This window comes from Ranitomeya imitator, chromosome 10 (genome assembly GCF_032444005.1).
Source record: "Ranitomeya imitator isolate aRanImi1 chromosome 10, aRanImi1.pri, whole genome shotgun sequence".
Lineage (NCBI taxonomy): Eukaryota > Metazoa > Chordata > Amphibia > Anura > Dendrobatidae > Ranitomeya > Ranitomeya imitator.
The window spans coordinates 29,904,125-29,925,731 of NC_091291.1; the positions used below are offsets into that span (position 1 = coordinate 29,904,125).

Sequence of the window (21,607 nt, forward strand, 5' to 3'; positions counted from 1 at the left end):
AGGTCAGGAGAGTTGGCAGGCCAATTGAGCACAGTAATACCATGGTCAGTAAACCATTTACCAGTGGTTTTGGCACTGTGAGCAGGTGCCAGGTCGTGCTGAAAAATGAAATCTTCATCTCCATAAAGCATTTCAGCCGATGGAAGCATGAAGTGCTCCAAAATCTCCTGATAGCTAGCTGCATTGACCCTGCCCTTGATGAAACACAGTGGACCAACACCAGCAGCTGACGTGGCACCCCACACCATCACTGACTGTGGGTACTTGACACTGGACTTCAGGCATTTTGGCATTTCCTTCTCCCCAGTCTTCCTCCAGACTCTGGCACCTTGATTTCCGAATGACATGCAAAATTTGCTTTCATCAGAAAAAAGTACTTGGGACCACTTAGCAACAGTCCAGTGCTGCTTCTCTGTAGCCCAGGTCAGGCGCCTCTGCCGCTGTTTATGGTTCAAAAGTGGCTTTACCTGGGGAATGCGGCACCTGTAGCCCATTTCCTGCACACGCCTGTGCACGGTGGCTCTGGATGTTTCCACACCAGACTCAGCCCACTGCTTCCTCAGGTTCCCCAAGGTCTGGAATCGGTCCTTCTCCACAATCTTCCTCAGGGTCCGGTCTCCTCTTCTCGTTGTACAGCGTTTTCTGCCACATTGTTTCCTTCCAACAGACTTACCATTGAGGTGCCTTGATACAGCACTCTGGGAACAGCCTATTTGTTGAGAAATTTCTTTCTGGGTCTTACCCTCTTGCTTGAGGGTGTCAATGATGGCCTTCTTGACATCTGTCAGGTCGCTAGTCTTACCCATGATGGGGGTTTTGAGTAATGAACCAGGCAGGGAGTTTATAAAAGCCTCAGGTATCTTTTGCATGTGTTTAGTTAATTAGTTGATTCAGAAGATTAGGGTAATAGGTCGTTTAGAGAACCTTTTCTTGATATGCTAATTTATTGAGACAGGTTTTTTGGGTTATCAGGAGTTGTATGCCAAAATCATCAGTATTAAAACAATAAAAGACCTGACAAATTTCAGTTGGTGGATAATGAATCTATAATATATGAAAGTTTAATTGTAATCATTACATTATGGTAAATAATGAAATTTAACACTATATGCTAATTTTTTGAGAAGGACCTGTATGTGCTATCTCTCCCACCCCTCCTCCATATTTGTGCACACTCAACTTGGCCTATGCCTTCCTGTGTTCTCTACACCAAAACAAAAAAAAACGTTGTTTTGAGGTGAAAACACTAAAAACTTTTGTCTTCTTGTTCGTTGATAAATTCCTTAAAAATTAGTAAAAGTTTTGTTGGATTTTTTGTTGTTGGGGGGTAATGGGAGCATCTGCTGACATTCTTTATTACTCTCTTCTGTTATTATTAACTTATCTTGGTCTCCATATTAGCAGATTGTAGGACCAATGATAGCCAGCAGGGAAGATTCACACAGATTTTTTACCTTTAAAATTGGGACAGGGACACACGCCTATCATAACAGCCAGCTGTCAATTCATATGCGTATTTCTAGGAGGAATAACAGAGGCACAACAAACAGTGTCGAGTTCTGAGGAAACATGATCCGGAATTTTTGTATTATGGGGAACACGAGCGTTCACGTGTTAGTAGAGGAGGCAGGTCCTCTTTAAAGTTTTCCTGGCTTTACAAACGCCATGAATAATATATAAATCTGTATTCTCTTGCAATTACATCCACTCCAGTTATCATACAGCTTTACAGGCCGTCGCCGCAGTGTTGGAATTCTTATCCAGAGTCAGGAAGAAATGGATGAACAATGGAAAAAGTTCATGTAAAGATTACATGCCTACAACTGTGAACATTTGGTTTTATTTATATTGTGAAAAAAACAACAAATAGGAAAAAATAACTGAAAAAGTCAGTGTGCATAACTATTCATCACCCCCCTAAAGTCAGTACTTTGTAGAGCCTCCTTTTGCAGCAATTACAGTTGCAAGTCACTTTGGATAAGTCTCTATGAGTTTTCTTCCAAACAATTTGCACGTTTCCCCTTAAACCACTCAATAGTTGCTTTAGCAGTATGATTTGGGTTAGGAGAACCTCAAATCACTAACAGACAAACAGGTTTTTCACAAAAATATCCCTGTATTTCGTACTATCCATCTTCCCCTCAACTCTGACCATTTTCCCTGTTTCTGCTGTCAAAAAAACATCCCCACAGCATGATGCTGCTGCCATCATGTTTCACTGTGGGGATGGTGTTGTTGGGGTGATGAGCTGTGATTGTTTGGTGCCACATATAGTATTTACCTTGGTGGCTAAAACAATCAATTTTGGTCTCATCTGACCACTAACCTTTCTCCATACATTTGGGGATATGGCTCTGTTCACATTTTTCAGTTTTCATCTGTTTGTAAAGGATCCAGTATCAAACTGAAAAACTGAAAAACTGGGACAGTTACAAATAGATCAAAATTGGTTTCCATTTATCACCTGTTTTTGTTGTGGATCCATTTTTACTAGAGGTTTCTCTGAATTCCTCTAGTGTTTTGGGTATGTACAGTGCCTAAAAATAATCCAGATCCATTAACAAATGACCAGCCAGTATGCCGTTTTGCATAGATATCATAGAATGTTAAAAAACAGATGTGTTTGATATCTATTTTTTATTTTTTTATTTTATTTTTTTTTTTGGGGGGGGGGGGCAAAAAAGTTGTGCAGGTTGGTTTATTTTTATCCAGCTAAAAATAGGATTACATTCAAACAGAAATATTTTTGGACATTTATTTTTGGACATTATTTTTGGACATTTACATCCCCATTCAAATGGATCATTTTCTTTCTGTTTTTGTCATCTAAAAAAAAAAAACAGATCCAAAAATGTAAATAACTACCGTACATGCGAACATAGCCTGATCATGGCTTACAAATACTGATGAAGAAAACTGAATGTGTGAACGTGGCCTAACAGCGCCATCAGGATCATACGCACCCAGGTACAATCGACAGCCCAAGCCGGGAACCCTCAGCATCATTTACTGGTACAATATCATAGAAGAACCGTAAGGATAGATTTAGGCCATGTTCAAAAATGACAAGTTTCTCAAAAGCGAATGTTCCTTTTTTTTTTTGGAGAAATTTTTCTCAAGGTTTTTTTTTTTTCACTTTTTTTTTAAATGATCGGAATCTATCTAATCCCACTACAAAGATGTGACATGCAGTTTTGTTTTTTTTGTTTTTTTTTCTACCAGTCCTCCTCTTTAGGAAAATAGAAGCAAAGTAGATTTCCCATAGAAATGAATAGGAAGAGTTTTCCTAAGTTTTTATTTTTTTTAGGAAGACTTGACAAAAGGCTAGTGATGGGATAAGATGTCGAACAGCCGCAGGGAGTGGAACATATTATTCGAGCACTCGGCTAGCACCTGAGCATGCTTAGATAACACCTTATCCTCATCACAAAGCCGGAAGACAGATTTTATCACCTAAAGCCAAGGACGAATAGACAATGAACAATCCTATGTTTTACGCCAGATATCTAGGAAGATTTTTGGGAACATTAAGGCTTGTATTGTGTGCGTGGTGAATAATCGGGTCTTATTTGTGCGCACTCCTATCGAATTAGGGTTTAGAGAGCGAATCCGCAGGGCGCTTACATTGGATCTCTCTCGATTAAATCAGGCATTTGGTTTTGCAGCCTTCGCATGCAGGAATGCAAGGTCCCCGCATTCACCTGCCTCCAGCCCTTTGTACAGGGCTCTACCTGTTCCTCAGCTGTCCATGTGACCTGCACTACACCTCCTCCTCCTCCTCCTCCTCCATATACCTGAGGCTGACAGCCAAACCTCATATTACTAGTAGGGGCTGAACTGGCACAGGAAAGGACAGGGGGAGGGAGAGCTTACAGGAAAAGGAGGAACATTGTGATTCAGCAGCACTGGAGAGGAAAGTGGTAGACCCCTGCCTCTGCTGCTGGAGGCTGCACTGCTGCACATCCACTTCAGATCTCCTTCCTTAATCTTAAGTGCTACCAGAAACTGTCCAGAGACATGTTTGCCAGCTGGAAGATCAAGTGCACGCCTTCATATAACATGCTCTGCTGACCCCCAAACTGGACATGTTAAGGGTTATTGATTTCCACTGCCCTTTTTTTATTATTTGAAAAGTTGCCTTTATTATTATTGTTTTGTTGTTTTTTTTTTTGTTTTTTTTTCAATTAATTGGGATTTATTGACCGGTTGCACTCCTCCAACTGTTTTAATTTCTGGGTGTGAAGCAATACCTGCCAAAATCTACAACAAGTGGTAAGTGCAAAACCAAAAAAATATATATATATATATCTATGTTGCGGTCGACCAGATGGTTAAGTGCATTGTATTATTATTATTGTTATTACGTGTAACTTGTTATAGCGGCTCGGAAAGTGACACATTGTTAAGCAGCACATCTACCCACCCTGTGTATTCGGATTACTTCTAGAACCTTTAATCCTGTAATTGTAATAATCCCAGGAATTTTATTAGTGCACGAATGTTTGATGTCAGCTCATAAAAATGCTGTTTTTTTTTCCTTTTTTTTTTTTTTTTTTCTTTGTACGTATGTTCTTGCAATGTTAGAATTATTACTAATGGTAAAGGTGTGAGTGTAATAAATAAAAAAAAAATAAAATAAAAAAAAAAAAAATATATATATATATATATATATATATATATATATAATTATTAAAATATATATATGAAATTAGTAAAAAAAATATTTATAATATTAGTATCTAAAACTGCACCTTTGCTAACAATTCTAGATTTCTAAATTTACCAAAGAGTTAAGTTAAAAATTGGCCAAAATTGTATTTATTTATTTTCTTGTTTGTTTTTCATTTATTTTTATTTTTTTCCAACAATTTTCATGCTGGAATTTAAAGTTCTACAGTACTAGTTGATTTATAATGTGTTTTAAAGAAACTTCTCATGTAGGTAGCTGTCCCCCTCCAGTGTGACTTCATGGACACCAGCTTCCATTTTGACCTGTGAAATCCAGAGGGGGGTGGTACTGGGTGATGTGACGCCTCTGGATCTCCCCAGAAGCTATGTGATCTAGCCGTGTCACCTGTCACTAGGCAGCCACTTGATTCTATCTGGGCACAGCCCAAAAAAAAAAAACATTTTTCTTGTGAACGTGTTTTTCATGAAACTTTCCTTCCACCGCTCCCAAAAATTATGGCATTTTGTGAGACCCTACTTTTTTTTCTTTTTTTTTTTTCGAGGAATGGATATATCTAGGAAGGTTGAACATGGGGAAAGAAATAAAGATATTTGTTCATGCCTTGTTCATATAGTAGGTGTAATAATATTAGCCAATGATTCAAATTAGAAATGTAGCCTAGTTTTTCTAATTAGCTATGTGCTTACCCAATGTGCAGTAGCTTAACTATCCATGGTTACGACCACTCACAGTGGTCGTAACCATGGATACCTAAGCTACTGCAATGTCCTGTGCGTGGGGTAAGTGACATGGCTAATCAGAAGAACTATACTATTTGCTATTATTATTATTATTATTATTATTATTATTATTACACCTACTACATATTGGGATATGATATTGAAGATGAGAATTCACCTTTATACGAAAACAACCCTTTTAAAAATGTATTGATTCCATAATATGTAGTTAAACTGAACCCCCTCCCATACACATTAACCAGCCATCTGATGTGTATGGGGGTCTCTGCTGTCACCCAAGATACTGACGGCGCAGAGAAGGATTTGACTATAGGGAGTCGATAAGCCGCTAACAGAGGTGCCTGACAGAGGCCTTTTCTTCTCTCCCTGTTTGTGTTTGGCCAAATCCCAGTCGGGTCCATATAGGATGGAAAATCGGTGGCAAAACATGAGGATTTTGCTGTGGATTCCCCAACTTGGCAACAGAGTTATGCCCGCTGTCTATCCTCAATGGCTTTCGCCCATAATCTGTTAATTAAAAAAACTTACTTTTAGGATAGTAATCTAGAAAAGTGTGGGAGGAAATGGGACGTAAGAACGTGTCGTCCTAGACCTTGTGCATATAGCATAGCTGTGTGGTGCCATTCTGAGGTGTAGTAGACTGCTGGTTTACCACGCTCTTTGGGGTGATGCTTAAGGGAGCTAGAAAGATAAAGCTCTGTAATGCGGGATGTCTTGTCGGATTTGGGCAGAATCCATCAGAGAATAAAATCCGTATCTGACCCTAAAATGAAATCTGAACTACAATAAGACCCTATGTTTTCCCGACAGATCCTAACCGTAGTATGGCCATGTGAATGAGGACCTAATTTCCAGAAACTAGGAAACCGATGGAGTAATTTCTAGGACCTTTAGTCTTGGAATCCATTTATTGGACTTACAACCTTGGAACAATAAAATCCGGGGATCCCTATTAACTTTCCTGGACGGTTCACTGATGGTCAATCCATGGGCTGTATCATTTCCAAGGAAGAGATGGGCTTTCCCACATTGTACGATAGTTTGCTTTGGGTTAGTCCTCACGGACCCCAACAGGTCACGTTTTCAGGATTTCCATAGTGCTGCACAAGTGAGAGAACTCCTGATACTTCCATCACCTGTGCAATACTAAGGAAATCCTGAAAACATGAGGTGTTGGGGTCCGTGAGGACTGGAGTTTGGGAAACACTGGGTTAATAGATACTTTAGTTGGCTTGTTTGCTTTTCTGGTAAAGAAGAAGGAAGTTGTGGGACTCCAGGCGCTTTCACTTTTTCTTTATTCCTTTTTACCCAGCTGTCCACTACTTCTTACAAAGCGTTGGAAAAGGTTTTTCTATGGCACAGGTACTTATACTGTGTGGGGGCATACAATACAGAATCCCTACAGGTCAATATTTTACAGGTCACCTACGCTAGGGGGTAAGAAGAAGGGGTCAGTTTGTATTTTCACCCATTTGATCCTTTATTCCACAAATGAGCTGTATCCGCTTCCCAGCTGCCGTTCCTATCCAACAACATGCGTGTTTATGGAATCTTAGTTGTCTCCGATCTATGGCTAGCTTCTACCAAAGAAGAGAGCCCACAGCTGATGTTTTGATACCTCTATACATACTCCATGACCTGCATCAGGTAGTCACCATGGACCAACAGTTGTTCAAGCCCAACAAGTCCTTTGATGGGTTATCACCAATTTGGGCAAGTTATCCCCTATCCGCGGGATAAATGATAACTTCCTGATCACGGGGAGAGCTTTTGGGACTTTAAAACCACTGACGTTTAGTATTAGTATGGATCTGTGGCCGCACATGCTCTCCACCCAGTGTCTGACCAAACGGGCAAAGGTCCACCAGTAACATTGATTCTTAGGTCCCACTGTTCAGGTACATGAAAAATAACCTGACCCTAGTAAACCAATTTAGTTTTGCGTCTATGTAATATTATTTTGGCTAGCTTGCTTAATGAATAAGATGATGCTTTTTTTTTTCTGCACTACTCATTAATAGGCTTGAGCGAAACGGATCGGACAAATTCAAAAGTCGCCGACTTTTGGCAAAGTTGGGTTTCATGAAACCCGACCCGATCCTAATGTGGGATCGGCCATGCGGTCGGCGATCTTCGCGCCAAAGTCGCGTTTTGTATGACGCGTTTGGCGCCATTTTTTCAGCCAATGAAGGAGCGTGGGCAGAGTGATGACATAGGTCTTAGGGGCGTGCACGCCTATCGCCATCTTCTCGCTTGTGCGCTGTAGCGATTAGCAGTGTGTAACACCAGCTTTTCTAGAGAGAGAGAGAATCAGCCGATTCCACTCGACTTTTTCGACCCTAAAAAAGTAAAAGTCGCTCAACCCTACTCATTAACACTTAGCATATTCCTGTGGGCCAGTTAAAGCCTATAGACTCCACCCCATTGTATATGGGCCACTTGGAGATATATTATCGCTTCCATAATCAATGCATAGAGTGATGTGCATGTGTGACCACACTGTCGGACCCCTAATGATCACACACCGAAGTTGTGAGTCATTTTTTTTGGTCGTCCTTGCAGACATTCAGACATCCGACAATATTATTATTTTTTTTCCCATACAAGAAAAACTTACCCGTTATTGTGATCAGTTCGGTACAAGTCACCCAACTTTTCTCATACATGGAGAAAGAAAAAGAAAAACTCGGTTCATGAAAATCAAACTGCATTCTGATCTTATCAGTGTGGTCCAAATATATATATAATATTATTATTATTATTATTATATATATATATATATATATATATATATATATATATATATATATATATATATATATATATATATATATATATAATAATTTTTTTTTTTATGGACCTATTGACTTGCTTTGTCAGTTTTTGATCCACCTCTCTGATCAAAATCTGATATGTCTCTGCAAAAAGTCACCGCTATGTGAATGGCCCCACAGACTATCGCAGGTACTAATGCTATCCGGGGATGGCACTCGTACGCGAAAATCAGACGTCTGAATGAGTTCTTAGACCAAAGCATGGTCTATAGCTGTTCACATAACCATGGGTTTTTGGACTGACCGACATGTCCGTTTTTGATCACCTATTAAAATGAATAGGTCTTTGAAGAAAAACTGGATATCACATGGATGCATCCATGCGGACACATTAAACAAAAAAAGTATAAAAATCAGATCCAGCACACTGATGAAAGTCTAATTTTTCACTTCCCCCGCAAAAAATCTGAATAAAGTCTTGGGAAAAGTAAGGCGTCTGTATAAGTCCGAGAGAGATCTCCATGCAATTCTAGGACTGGACTTGGGCTTTCTCGGCCCGAGAGTGACAGCATATATTTCTATGCAGCTATGGCGTTTGGGTCGGGAGAACCGCCGGCCAGTCCGAGAATTGCGTTGCGATCCTTGTCCGAGTTACACTGCTGTCTGACTGCGACCTTAGTCACCCTTCCCATAGTGTCCAAAAGATACAATAGTCATCCCTTTTCCAGCCCACATCTCCGAATCTTTCCTACCCCCTGAATGCGTGTTGGGACACCTGGGCTCCATGTGACGGTGGAGCATCCTGCTTTCCAGGAGGGTTCCATGTGTGGCCAAAAAGATTTGCCAATTCTTGTCTTTGGAGTCTGGTAGGTGTCTTCTCGTTCTGGGAGTTTCCTGTATATTTCGGGAGAGTTGTCAAGTATGTTTTTAATTTAAATGCCTCTTATCATAAGATGGCACAACGTGACACGATGCATTCACGACCATTAGAGGTAATTATAACCCTCGACGCCCAGAAGCTAGGGCGTGAATTGAGGCAGAAAACCATTTCTTGCCAGCGTTCTCGAGCGCCGACCTTCTCTAAGCTTCCGTGTTTTGTAACCTGTTATCAGTTATTTATTTGGCCGCTCGTTCTTACAGCTGGATGCGTGGAAAATTGCATCGTCAGCTCCTGACTGAATACCGAGGACTTGTCACTTCACATTTCATAACATTCAACTGGGGTGATCAATAAAAACAGAGGCCGCTCCTCGATCAGTGGTGCGTGACGACACCACTGCAGAAAATTGTCAAAGGCAACAGCGCTGTGCCCATCACGTAACCAGGACGGATAGTATTATGGAAAAACTTCAGATCTGCTCCAAAAGAAAAAAAAATGGTTGAAATACTTAGTGAATTCGCTTTGATCTGGATTAAGGAAAAATTTCTATCAAAGAAACTAGATTTTCAGAAAACCTTTAAGATATAACATTCACATAGATTTTTATTTATTTATATGCGTGGTTCTGCTATAAAAACCCAGATCGTAAACTGCTTCAAATACTCTTTGGATGCACTTCTAATTTATTTCAGTGGAAAAAAATAAAAATAAAAAATGAATTTACGGTACACGTTTTAGACTTTTGGATATGACTGAAGCTGTAGAGAAAAAAAACTTACATTCCATGTTCAGTTATTAAAATCATCCATTGTTCTTTTCCGTTTTGCTGGGTGACTGAGCGCTTGGTATCTGACCAAAAGAATTTGACTTTTTCCATCCGAGGCTAACTTGGGGACAGTTAGCACAGGGCGCTACTTGTGGCTACAAAACCAAATGTGGTATTATAATAATGTGTAAATTATTTGCTCCCATTTTCCCGGCCAAATTAGGTAAATTTAGAAGTTCAAAAAAAAACTTGTTGACTTGTGTAAAGAGTAAGGAAATATGAAAAAAAAACATTATTTTGGCCAAGGATAGAAGTTCTTCATAGAATTATCTCAACCACCGTGTTATTTGGGAAACACGAGGTCACTTGTTCCAAAGAAAAAGGATCTGTTCTTGACACCGTGGTATGATTCGACCCAAAATATGGCTTCCTTCTGGATTCCCGGTATAGACGCTACTGAAAATTGTGAAGTGGTACGACTTTCTGAATAAAAATGTGCACATACCCTTAAAGACAAACATTGACAAGTATATGGCCTGAAGATGCAGAGTATGACTCATAAAGGGGGAGAACATGAAGGACAGCTCTTGCTTCATGCACTAGCCTTGGTTGGGTTGGCTTTTTGGTGGATTTTTCCCCAAAATATAGCATTCGAGAAGGACACTCTTGGGCACCATTTTGGGTAGGTACTTATAGTTCTCCACCATGCAACAGTGGGAGACACTAGTGACATACCGGTAGCTGTGTCGTTTCCTAGTGCTGGGTGGTAGATCAATTCATGGGGTAGTGGGGGTGATGGTGTTTGCACATTTATGGTGCATATGGACCACCAAGGGGTAAAAGTTTTTTTTTTTTGTCAAAGTAGCCATGAACCACTTTGGTTATATCAACATGACCAGATTTCCTATCCGTGTGCTGTCTATTCTAGTCTGGTGGGGCGTCCCTTCCCTTAGAATGGTCTTGTCTCTGATCTTCTAATCATGCCTTCCTGGGTGTGACTCATGGCCTAGTTCTGGAGAAGGACTCCACACCCTATTTCCCACTATTCCACCAAAAATATGCCTCAAGTCGGATTCGCATATCCATATTTCACGGTTCCAGTACGGACCACCATGCAGAGACTGTCCACAGGTCTCCTGATCCAACAGTCTCATAGGCCTATAGGAGGACGTTGAATTTGGGTCAGGAGACATCATGGTCCATACTTGGAATTCGGCCTAAGGTTTATGGCCACATAAAGAACAGCTAGTCTCTTGCATTAGCATTGGGATGTATCCAGACATAAAGGACCGCCATATGACCAGACCCTGTCCGTTGTCTATTCAGTAGTGATAGTATGACGAGCCATGACTTCACCACCCACGGCGCGGAAAGTGTTTTTCAGCTCTGTAGTTGTGTTGAGTTTCTGGTGGTGAAGACGAAGGTTGGAGTGAAAGTTAACAATATGGTACTTAGTCCTATGACACGGAGCTTTATGCTTTTTATAGCTGGACTCACTGACACGACTTTTTTTATATGCAGATTCATCAATTTATCACATCTTGAATCTTAAAGGGGATTTCTCTCATATTGTTTTCATTATTAAAAACCAGATGGTGATGTACATCACTATTGGGACAGGTATCTTGCTTAAGTTTCTATTAACAGCATGTAGAGAGATGCTTTACAGCAGCTGCATGAACAATGGGACACACACAAATCTGGATATGTCCATTAACTTCTAAAGGAGAGTATTGTGGGCATGCTCTATGACCTGTGCAGGGAGGAGAAGGTGACCTGTGACCAATACCAATGGTGGATCCTCTATTTTCTACTGTATTTATAGACATGTACATTGTAATCTCATCTGTGATACTGAGACTGCCAAAAAGTGAGATCACTTTTCAGCAGTCTCATTACCATCACAAGCTGCCGAAAAGCGAGAAATCACTGTTACGTGTTACGGAACCACTCAGCACCCAGAATATGTTATGCAGTTATATGTATGTATAATAGGTTCCATGTGAGATGCATGTCCCTAATGCATCAGCCCACAGGCTGCGCCCCTGGGCAGAGGGGACACGATAGTCCCCTTTTGTCCGCCCCCCACCTTTGTAATTCCCACAGGAAATATCGGCAGGTTCTGGCCACCTGCGGCTATTGTAATGTATATCTGGTCTGCCGCTTTTCTATTGGCCTGCCCTCTGTATCTGTGTGATATATTCTGTGTCCTGTGAGTAAAGTGTTGTCAAACTGGAAATACATGGAGAAGCAATGATCTTTTATATGCACCCATGTAACCAAGCAATTCCAGCCAGCGTCCTTCATTCAGACTCCAGCCAAAGCAGAGTGGACCTCCTGAAACACGGGGTGGTACTGAAAGAGGTATCGCAGCTTGGTAGACCCCATTACACTGGTGGCAGACAGCGGGATATGATACCCCATCTACAGGAGGAAAGGAATGAATGGAAAACAACTACCAGAAGTTAAAGAGGAATACATTAAAAGATAAACAAAAGCGGATTTGATAGCAGCCATCATGGAACACGACAGTGCAGCGCCCTCCAATGTGAACGTGGAGGAGACTGAATTCCAGAGGGAGGTAAAGAACAGACTGGCGTTCTATGGCCCAAACCCTGCAGTAGAGATCATACGAGAGGTGATGGCTGATGTGCGTACTGATCTGAAGGAAAAGATTGCCGAGCGGACCAGGATAGAGCTAGCCAAGATGGAGATGGCAGAGAGGAGAGTCAGCGAGCAGGGGGAGCTCTGGCCTTCGACCAGGTACCTTCAACAGTAAGCCACAGTATAATGCCTTCCGACAGTTGGGGGGAGGCAGAGGAAGACCTTGATGGCTTTCTGCAGGACTTTGAGCGGCAGTGTGCCCTTCATCAAGTGAAGCCGGAGGAATGGGTTCAGATTCTGGCCAGCAAGCTGACGGGCTGGGCAGCGGACGCCTATCGCACGGTACCTGATGAGGACTGTATGGACTATGAGCGGATCAAAGAAGTGATCTTGGCCCGGTATGCGCTGACACCAGAGGCATACCGCCAAAAGTTCTGCGGACTTATAAAACGCGTAACCGATACCCATGCTGAATGGGCCTGTAAATTACGGCGGTCACTCCTACAGTGGGTACAAGGGAGCCAAACAACCAGTAAGGAGGACATCCTCCAGCTCTTCTTGTTAGAACGGTTCTTTAATGCACTAACCCCCGAGTCACAGGAATGGCTTCGGGACAGGCGGCCAACGACTCTTGAGGAAGCCGCTCGTCTGGCCGATGAACATCATGATGCCAGGAGGCCTCAGTTGTCCGGTTCAAAGATGGTCACTAGGGGTCCACCCATGGACCTGGAGGGCCCCAAACCACCAAAGATTGTAGGGGGACCAGCTAGAAATCCGGCCTACCACAGTCCCCCTGGGGCGCGATGCCACACCTGCCGTCAGCTGGGCCACCTGCAAAGACAATGTCCCAACCGGTCTCAGCATACCCAGTGGCCAAAGGCGGGAACAGCTACCTTCAGTCGGGCTGCTGTACACTGCTACCAAGGCGAAGCTGACCTGGCATTGGGGGCTACGACTAACCAAGGGGTGGAAGAGATGGAGGAAGTGCTGCATGAAGTAGACCCCGTGCAGGCAGCCCGGGCAGATAATCAACAACAGCATCGACAGATCGTGTGGGTTAATGCCAAGAACACCTGGTAGCTTACCTGAGTCGGAAACTACTGCCCCGTGAAGTAAGCTATGCGGCCATCGAGAAGGAGTGCCTGGCGGTAGTATGGGCACTCAAAAAGTTGCAACCATATTTGTATTGACGACAGTTTTCCCTCCTAATGGACAATAATTCCCTAGTCTGGCTTAATCGGGCCTCCGGAGACAACGCTAGATTGCTGCGGTGGAGTTTAGCCCTTCAACCTCTGGACTTCACCATCCACTACAGACCCGGCAAACAAAACGGTAACGCGGATGGACCAACTCAACAAATGGAACTTGTACCAACCCCATAAACTTCGGTCATCCCCAAACCAATCCATTAAGGATCAGACTGTGTATGCCGATCGCGTCACTGAAAAGGGGAGCCGTGTTGCGTGTTACGGAACCACTCAGCACCCAGAATACGTTGTGCAGTTATATGTATGTATAATAGGTTCCATGTGAGATGCATGTCCCTAATGCATCAGCCCACAGGCTGCGCCCCTGGGCAGAGCGGACACGATATTCCCCTTTTGTCCGCCCCCCACCTTTGTAATTCCCGCAGTAAATATCGGCAGGCTCCGGCCACCTGCGGCTATTGTAATGTATGTCTGGCCTGCCGCTTTTCTATTGGCCTGCCTTCTGTATCTGTGTGATACATTCTGTGTCCTGTGAGTAAAGTGTTGTCAGACTGGAAATACGTGGAGAAGCAGTGATCTTTTATATGCGCCCATGTAACCAAGCAATTCCAGCCAGCGTCCTTCATTCAGACTCCAGCCAAAGCAGAGTGGACCTCCTGAAACACGAGGTGGTACTGAAAGAGGTACCCCAGCTTGGTAGACCCCGTTACAATCACTTTTCAGCACACTCATTAAAACGAAGGCAGGACTTCCAATTTTTTTTAAATATAGATAATGACATGGGGGTGGGGAAATGATAATATTTTAACTATTCCATCTCATGCAATATCTTTGGCTGCATTCGTATGCACGCGGTTGACTCATTCGGCGAGGGTGTGGTGACTAAATGCATGTCCACATTTATTTATGGCAGTGTAATATATATATACACTGAAAGATTTTATTAAAAAAAAGAAATTGGGTGGAAGTCTATTGGAATAAATTAGATAAGGTTGTGTAATTGATAACTACAAAAGTTAGAACTATAGAATTTTTATAGTCAAATGTTAAAAAAAAAAAAATAACCCGTCGTCCAGAACCGCTCTCAGGAGTTGGTGGGGTTCAGGTAGACGATAACCCCTGATAAATTGGATATTGACTTTTATACATAAACTTTATTTTCTGCTGGAATGTGGGTTGAGGATTTACCTTGAGTAATAATATAATTATAATGGCTTCTGTTTGTCTGAGGTTGACAGGCGAGAGGGATGAGACGCGGTGTAAGTGAGAGTGCACATTGTGACACCAACTTGCATGTCGTCTTAAAGGGACGGTCTGATACCACACCCTCTTTATCCTATTCATTAATGAATGCTGTAAAATCTCCCTCAGGGGACAACAGAATTGTAAACTGACATTAATATAAGAGCTCGTGCAATGCTACTAGTGGAAAGTGAAAGCTCTGCATGTTTAATGTTCTGCGGATTACTGTGTATAAGAGAAATTCCAAGTGTACTAATTATTGGTATCATTGAATTCCTGCTGTCCTGTCTGATGGGTTAATCAGTAAAATGGCGTATGTGTTTCTTGTTTTTGTCTGTGTATGCAGTTACATCACTCATGTGACCACTGCAGCCCATCACTTTTGAGGACTGTGATTGGCTGCAGCAGTCGCATGAATGTAGAATGATGGACCAGTGGCAACTATCACAAATTTCAACAAGTAATAATTTATTTAATACATTTTTAAATCCAGGAAAACCCCTTTTAAAAAGATATATATATATATATATATATATATATATATATTTATTTATTTATTTATATATTATACACACCAGATGGTGGCCCATCGGGTATTCTAGAATATGTATGTATGTATGTATATAGCAACCACATAGTATATAGCACAGGCCACATAGTATATAGGAGCCATGTAGTATATAGCAGACAAATACGACGTGGCCTGTGCTATATACTATGTGGCTGCTATATACATACATACATATTGTAGAATACCCGATGCGTTAATACATGCCACGCAATATATAACAGTGGCCACGAAGTACATAACACAGCCCAAACAGTATATAGCACAGGCGACGCAGTATATAGCACAGGCGACGCAGTATATAGCACAGGCGACGCAGTATATAGCACAGGCCACACAGAGCCGTTCCCAGAGATGCATTGCGAAATTACCCAGGAGACTTAGCGGTCTCTTGCAGCATCAATAGTAAAAAGATCTAATGTTAAAAATAATAATAAAAAAAAAAGGTTATTCTCACCCTGCGACGTGGCGTGCTGTCCTCGGCAGTGCAAGCGGCAGGCTCCGGTGCCAAGGATGCTATGCGAGAAGGACCTTCCATGACGTCACGGTCATGTGACCGCGACATCATCACAGGTCCTGCGCTCATACCAACCCTGGGACCGGAAGCTGCCGCGTGCACCGCACACTGGCGCCAGGACTACAAGGGGCCTACGGAAGGTGAGTATATGTTTATTTTTTATTTTAAGTCTTTTTTTAACCACGCATATAGTGCCCACATTGCTATATACTACGTGGGCTGTGTTACATACTACATGGCTGCTATGTACTACGTGGGCAGTGTTATATACTATGTGGGAAGTGTTATATACTGTGTGGGCTGCGTTATATACTGCATGGCTGCTATATACTATGTGGGCAATGTTCTATACTGCGTGGGCTGTATTAATGCATCGGGTATTTAAGAATATGTCGTGGCCTGTGCTATATAGTATGTGGTTGCCATTTTATATACATATTCTAGAATACCCGATGCGTTAGAATATATATATTATATATATTAGTTATTGAACCCGTTCTACGCCCGGGTGGCGAGCATTTATATTGGTATATGGTCTCCATCCTGGTATGTGCTGCTCCATCCTGCGCCCCCATCCTGTCATGTGCTGCTCCCATCCTGCGCCCCCGTTCTGTCATGTGCTGCTCCCATCCTGCGCCTCCATTCTGTCATTTGCTGCTCCCATACTGTCATTTGCTGCTCCCATCCTGCGCCCGTTCTGTCATTTGCTGCTGCCATCCTGCGCCCGTTCTGTCATGTGCTGCTGCCATCCTGCGCCCGTTCTGTCATGTGCTGCTGCCATCCTGCGCCCGTTCTGTCATGTGCTGCTGCCATCCTGCGCCCGTTCTGTCATGTGCTGCTGCCATCCTGCGCCCGTTCTGTCATGTGCTGCTGCCATCCTGCGCCCGTTCTGTCATGTGCTGCTCCCATCCTGCGCCCGTTCTGTCATGTGCTGCTCCCATCCTGCGCCCGTTCTGTCATGTGCTGCTGCCATCCTGCGCCCGTTCTGTCATGTGCTGCTGCCATCCTGCGCCCGTTCTGTCATGTGCTGCTGCCATCCTTCGCCTGTTCTGTCATGTGCTGCTGCCATCCTTCGCCCGTTCTGTCATGTGTTGCGGCCATCCTGCGCCCGTTCTGTCATGTGCTGCTGCCATCCTGCGCCCGTTCTGACATGTGCTGCGGCCATCCTGCGCCCGTTCTGTCATGCGCTGCTGCCATCCTGCGCCACCATTCTATTATATGCCCCCCGCTCCAGTGTGTATGCCCCCGAATGCTGCTGCCATATATAAAAAAAAAAAAATACCATACTCACCTATCGTCCGGCTCCACTGCAGGTATGTCTTCAAGAAAATGGCGCCGGAAAGCGGGCACTGCGCAGGCGCCGATTCCGGCAGCAGGAATCGGCGCCTGCGCAGTCCGCGCTTTCCGGCGCCATTTTCTTGAAGACACACCTGCAGTGGAGCCGGAGTGTGTCTTCAAGAAAATGGCGCCGGAAAGCGCGGACTGCGCAGGCGCCGATTCCGGAAGCGGGAATCGGCGCCTGCGCAGTCCGCGCCCTCCGGAGCCGGGAGCAGAGGAGCCGGGAGACGGAGCCGCAAGCAGCGCTGGAACCGGGAAAGGTGAGTATACTTACCCTCCCTCCTGGCGGTCCCTGACTCTCCGGTGGAGATCGCGGTATGCGTTCAGTGCTTACACATACCGCGATCTCCCGGGAGCGTCGCTCTGTGAGGCCCAGACTGCGCCGGCGCTTGCGCAGTCTATAGAGGCTTCGGACAGAGTGACGCTCCCAGCGTTGTTATATATATATATATATATATATATATATATATATATATATATATATATATATATATATATATATATATATATATATATATATATATATATATATATATATATATATATATATATATATATATATATAACATCTCTCTCTCTCAAATAGTAAAAAGAAGGCAGCACTCCAAAAGTTTCAGGTGAAAAAGGATGAAGTTTTAATCGACCCACATCACTGCGCAAAACTTCATCCTTTTTCACCTGAAACTTTTGGAGTGCTGCCTTCTTTTTACTATTTGGTATACATGTTGGATTAATGTTTGGACCATTTTATCCAGGGGGCTAGGCACCCACCATTGGTGAGCATTGTGCTGTTCCATTTTTTTCTATCTATCTATACACACACACACACACACACACACACACACACACACACACACACACACACACACACACACACACACACACACACACACACACACACACACACACACTATATTAGTTGGATCGCCCCCAGACACAGGGCAACGCGTTTCTCGGTACCGTGCCTCTCTGGTTCGGTTCTGAGGCTGTCACGGTGGCTAGACCCGGTCCGCGACCCTGCTAAGGGGCGTCCAATAAAGGTGGTGCAGTCTGTCAGGGGTTCGTGACGCCACCTGTGGTACTCGGTCAGGGTGACCGACGCTGCTGTGGGGTCCGCTGGGGTGATGGAATGGCAGCTGGATGGTATATTTTCCCACGGGTGAAGTATGTCCCCAGGGCTTCCAAGTAAGGTGGATGGTGATGGTGTGAGGTGCAGTCAATAATGAGGACACAAGGTTGCAGTCTCTTTACCTCTTTACTGATGACTTCAGGATCCTCAATCCAGAGTACGTTTAACAGGGCTATTAGAGACCGGCCGGTCCGATGGCACATCCAGAGTTTCCTTCGCAGATGGAAATCGTTGCCCACCACTAGCGCCTGTGTGTTGTAGTCCTACCCTGCTGAGCATTCGGTATAGTCCTCACAACTGCTGTTCTCGTTTGTTCGTTCTCTACAGCTCTCTCTCTCTTATTAGTTCCAGATGTTGCTAGTTTCTCGTCCCCCAGGTATGTTATGGCTAGGACGCACCCGTATTACGGGAAGGCTCGGAGCTCTTCCGGGACCCTAGAGACGCCCCTCTCCCAATGTTGCCCCCTATGTCTTCTAAGGAAATTTAAGGTAGATAGCCAACCTATAATTAACTGTCCTGCGGAGTTCGAAGTAAGGCCTGAAGTCAGTTACTCCCGCAGTGTTCCGGCCACCGGCTACGCGCCTCAGTAAGATGTTGCCTCGGTCTCACGGCACGACTCTTACTGGCTCTCCTTTGTGCTGATCCAGTTTACACTGTTCCACAATATCCTTCCCTTCTTATCTCTTTCTTAGGATACCGCCGCAAGGAAGTGCAGGCGCGGTTCCGTAACGTTCTGTTCTGTTCGCTAGGCTCCTGCCAGGTTCCCACGCCTGACAGGGGGCCCCCCTGTGTCTTCTCCCTGCAACACCCCCTGCCACGGGATGTTGCCTGAATCCAACCCAGTCAGCTTCTGACTGACTTCCTCCCCAGCCCCTAGTTTTACCAGTGTGAGGAGTGGCCCAATAAATAAAGCCTTTTTCTCCCCCTAGTGGCCGGAGTGTGAAGTGTAATGTTTTCTGGTGATACCTGGTCAGGAGAATTCCTTCAGTGCCATCAGACGTACCGCCACTCCCCTTAGTGGCAGAGTGCCATACTGCATATGTTTATTTTAGTACAGACCAAAAGTTTGGACACACCTTCTCATTTAACTGGCTCACATGACGACCGCCCGAGGAAAGGAAGACCAAGAGTCACCTCTGCTTCTGAGGATAAGTTTATCCGAGTCACCAGCCTCAGAAATCACAGGTTAACAGCAGCTCAGATTAGAGACCAGGTCAATGCCACACAGAGTTCTAGCAGCAGACACATCTCTGCAACAACTGTTAAGAGGAGACTTTGTGCAGCAGGCCTTCATGGTAAAATAGCTGCTAGGAAACCAGTGCTAAGGACAGGCAACAAGCAGAAGAGACTTGTTTGGGCTAAAGAGCACAAGGAATGGACATTAGACCAGTGGAAATCTGTGCTTTAGTCTGAGTCCAAATTTGAGATCTTTGGTTCCAACCACCGAGTCTTTGTGCGACACAGAAAAGGTGAACGGATGGACTCTACATGCCTGGTTCCCACCGTGAAGCATGGAGGAGGAGGTGTGATGGGGTGGGGGTGCTTTGCTGGTGACACTGTTGGCATATTGAACCAGCATGGCTACCACAGCATCTTACAGCGGCATGCTATTCCATCCGGATTGTGTTTAGTTGGACCATCATTTATTTTTCAACAGGATAATGACCCCAAACACACCTCCAGGCTGTGTAAGGGCTATTTGACCAAGAAGGAGAGTGATGGAGTGCTACGCCAGATGACCTGGCCTCCACAGTCACCAGACATGTACCCAATCGAGATGGTTTGGGGTGAGCTGGATTGCAGAGTGAAGGCAAAAGGGCCAACAAGTGCTAAGCATCTCTGGGAATTCCTTCAAGATTGTTGGAAGACCATTCCCGGTGATTACCTCTTGAAACTCATCAAGAGAATGCCAAGAGTGTGCAAAGCAGTCATCAAAGCAAAAGGTGGCTACTTTGGAGAACCTAGAATGTAAGACATAATTTCAGTTGTTTCACACTTTTTTGTTAACTATATAATTCCACATGTGTTAATTCATAGTTTTGATGCCTTCAGTGTGAATGTACAATTTTCATAGTCATGAAAATACAGAAAAATCTTTAAATGAGAAGGTGTGTCCAAACTTTTGGTCTGTACTGTACATATATACACACACATAAATATACATGTACACACACATAAATATACATATACAGTATACACATAAATATACATATATATACACACACACACACACACACACACACACACACACACATAAATATGCATATATACACACATAAATATACATATTAATTAATATTAATGGGTCATCAGCTCTTCTAAAAACAAGGAAAAGAAAAATGGTGCCGGATTCATTAAAACAGCGGCATTTATAATTGGTATAAAAAATAAACAGTATTGCAAGTGACGGCTCCAATTTAAGATATTGAATTCATTCGTTTTTCTATTTATAATAAAAGTACACTCTAATCATTAATACACTGTGATTTATATTAAGGTGTTCTCTGGTGCCTCTCTCTTTTGCGTTGGGCCATGAGAAATGCTGATGAGCTTGCCGCCTCAGGTGCTGGCCAGGTATGTAGTGAAGTGAGACTTGTGTATGCGTCCTGGCCAGCACCTTTCCGTGCCGCTCAATCAGTCCCTCGAATGTCTTGATGCGGAAGTGAAGTGCGACACAGACTCGCTATACACCTTTATCTCACAAGGCCTGTGCAGGCAGCTGGAGCCTCCGAAGTCAAGAGTCCCATGGGTTTGTCATAACTCTAGGCACGCTGTGTGCCGCCATATGGTTCCTCCATAAAGCTCAGCATGGAAAGGCGGCCGCCGGCTGATCATATAGTCCTATAAGAGCTAATGGGTACAGTGTTATACATACATACTACAGCTGGTTATAATCTGGCCACAGGCATAAGGACTCAGAAACTTTGGCATCACAAAACTATATAAAGCAGTTAATACAAGAGAAGATAGTATTCTGCTACAGATGGATCTGGATAAGTTGGAAACTTGGGCTGAAAGGTGGCAGATGAGGTTTAACAATGATAAATGTAAGGTTATACACATGGGAAGAAGGAATCAATATCACCATTACACACTGAATGGGAAACCACTGGGTAAATCTGACAGGGAGAAGGACTTGGGGATCCTAGTT

At 43.6% G+C, this 21,607-nt stretch overlaps 1 protein-coding gene across 1 annotated transcript in view; it reads left to right on the top strand.

The window, feature by feature from the left end:
• Window positions 1-3,822: 3,822 nt before the first annotated feature.
• The window catches only part of PRRG2 (proline rich and Gla domain 2), a 35,444-nt gene continuing 17,659 nt past the window's right edge, over window positions 3,823-21,607 (top strand). The window contains exon 1 of the mRNA XM_069742483.1: window positions 3,823-4,272. The gene's annotated coding sequence lies outside the window, so the exon portion shown is untranslated. The remainder of the gene's footprint in view (window positions 4,273-21,607) is intronic.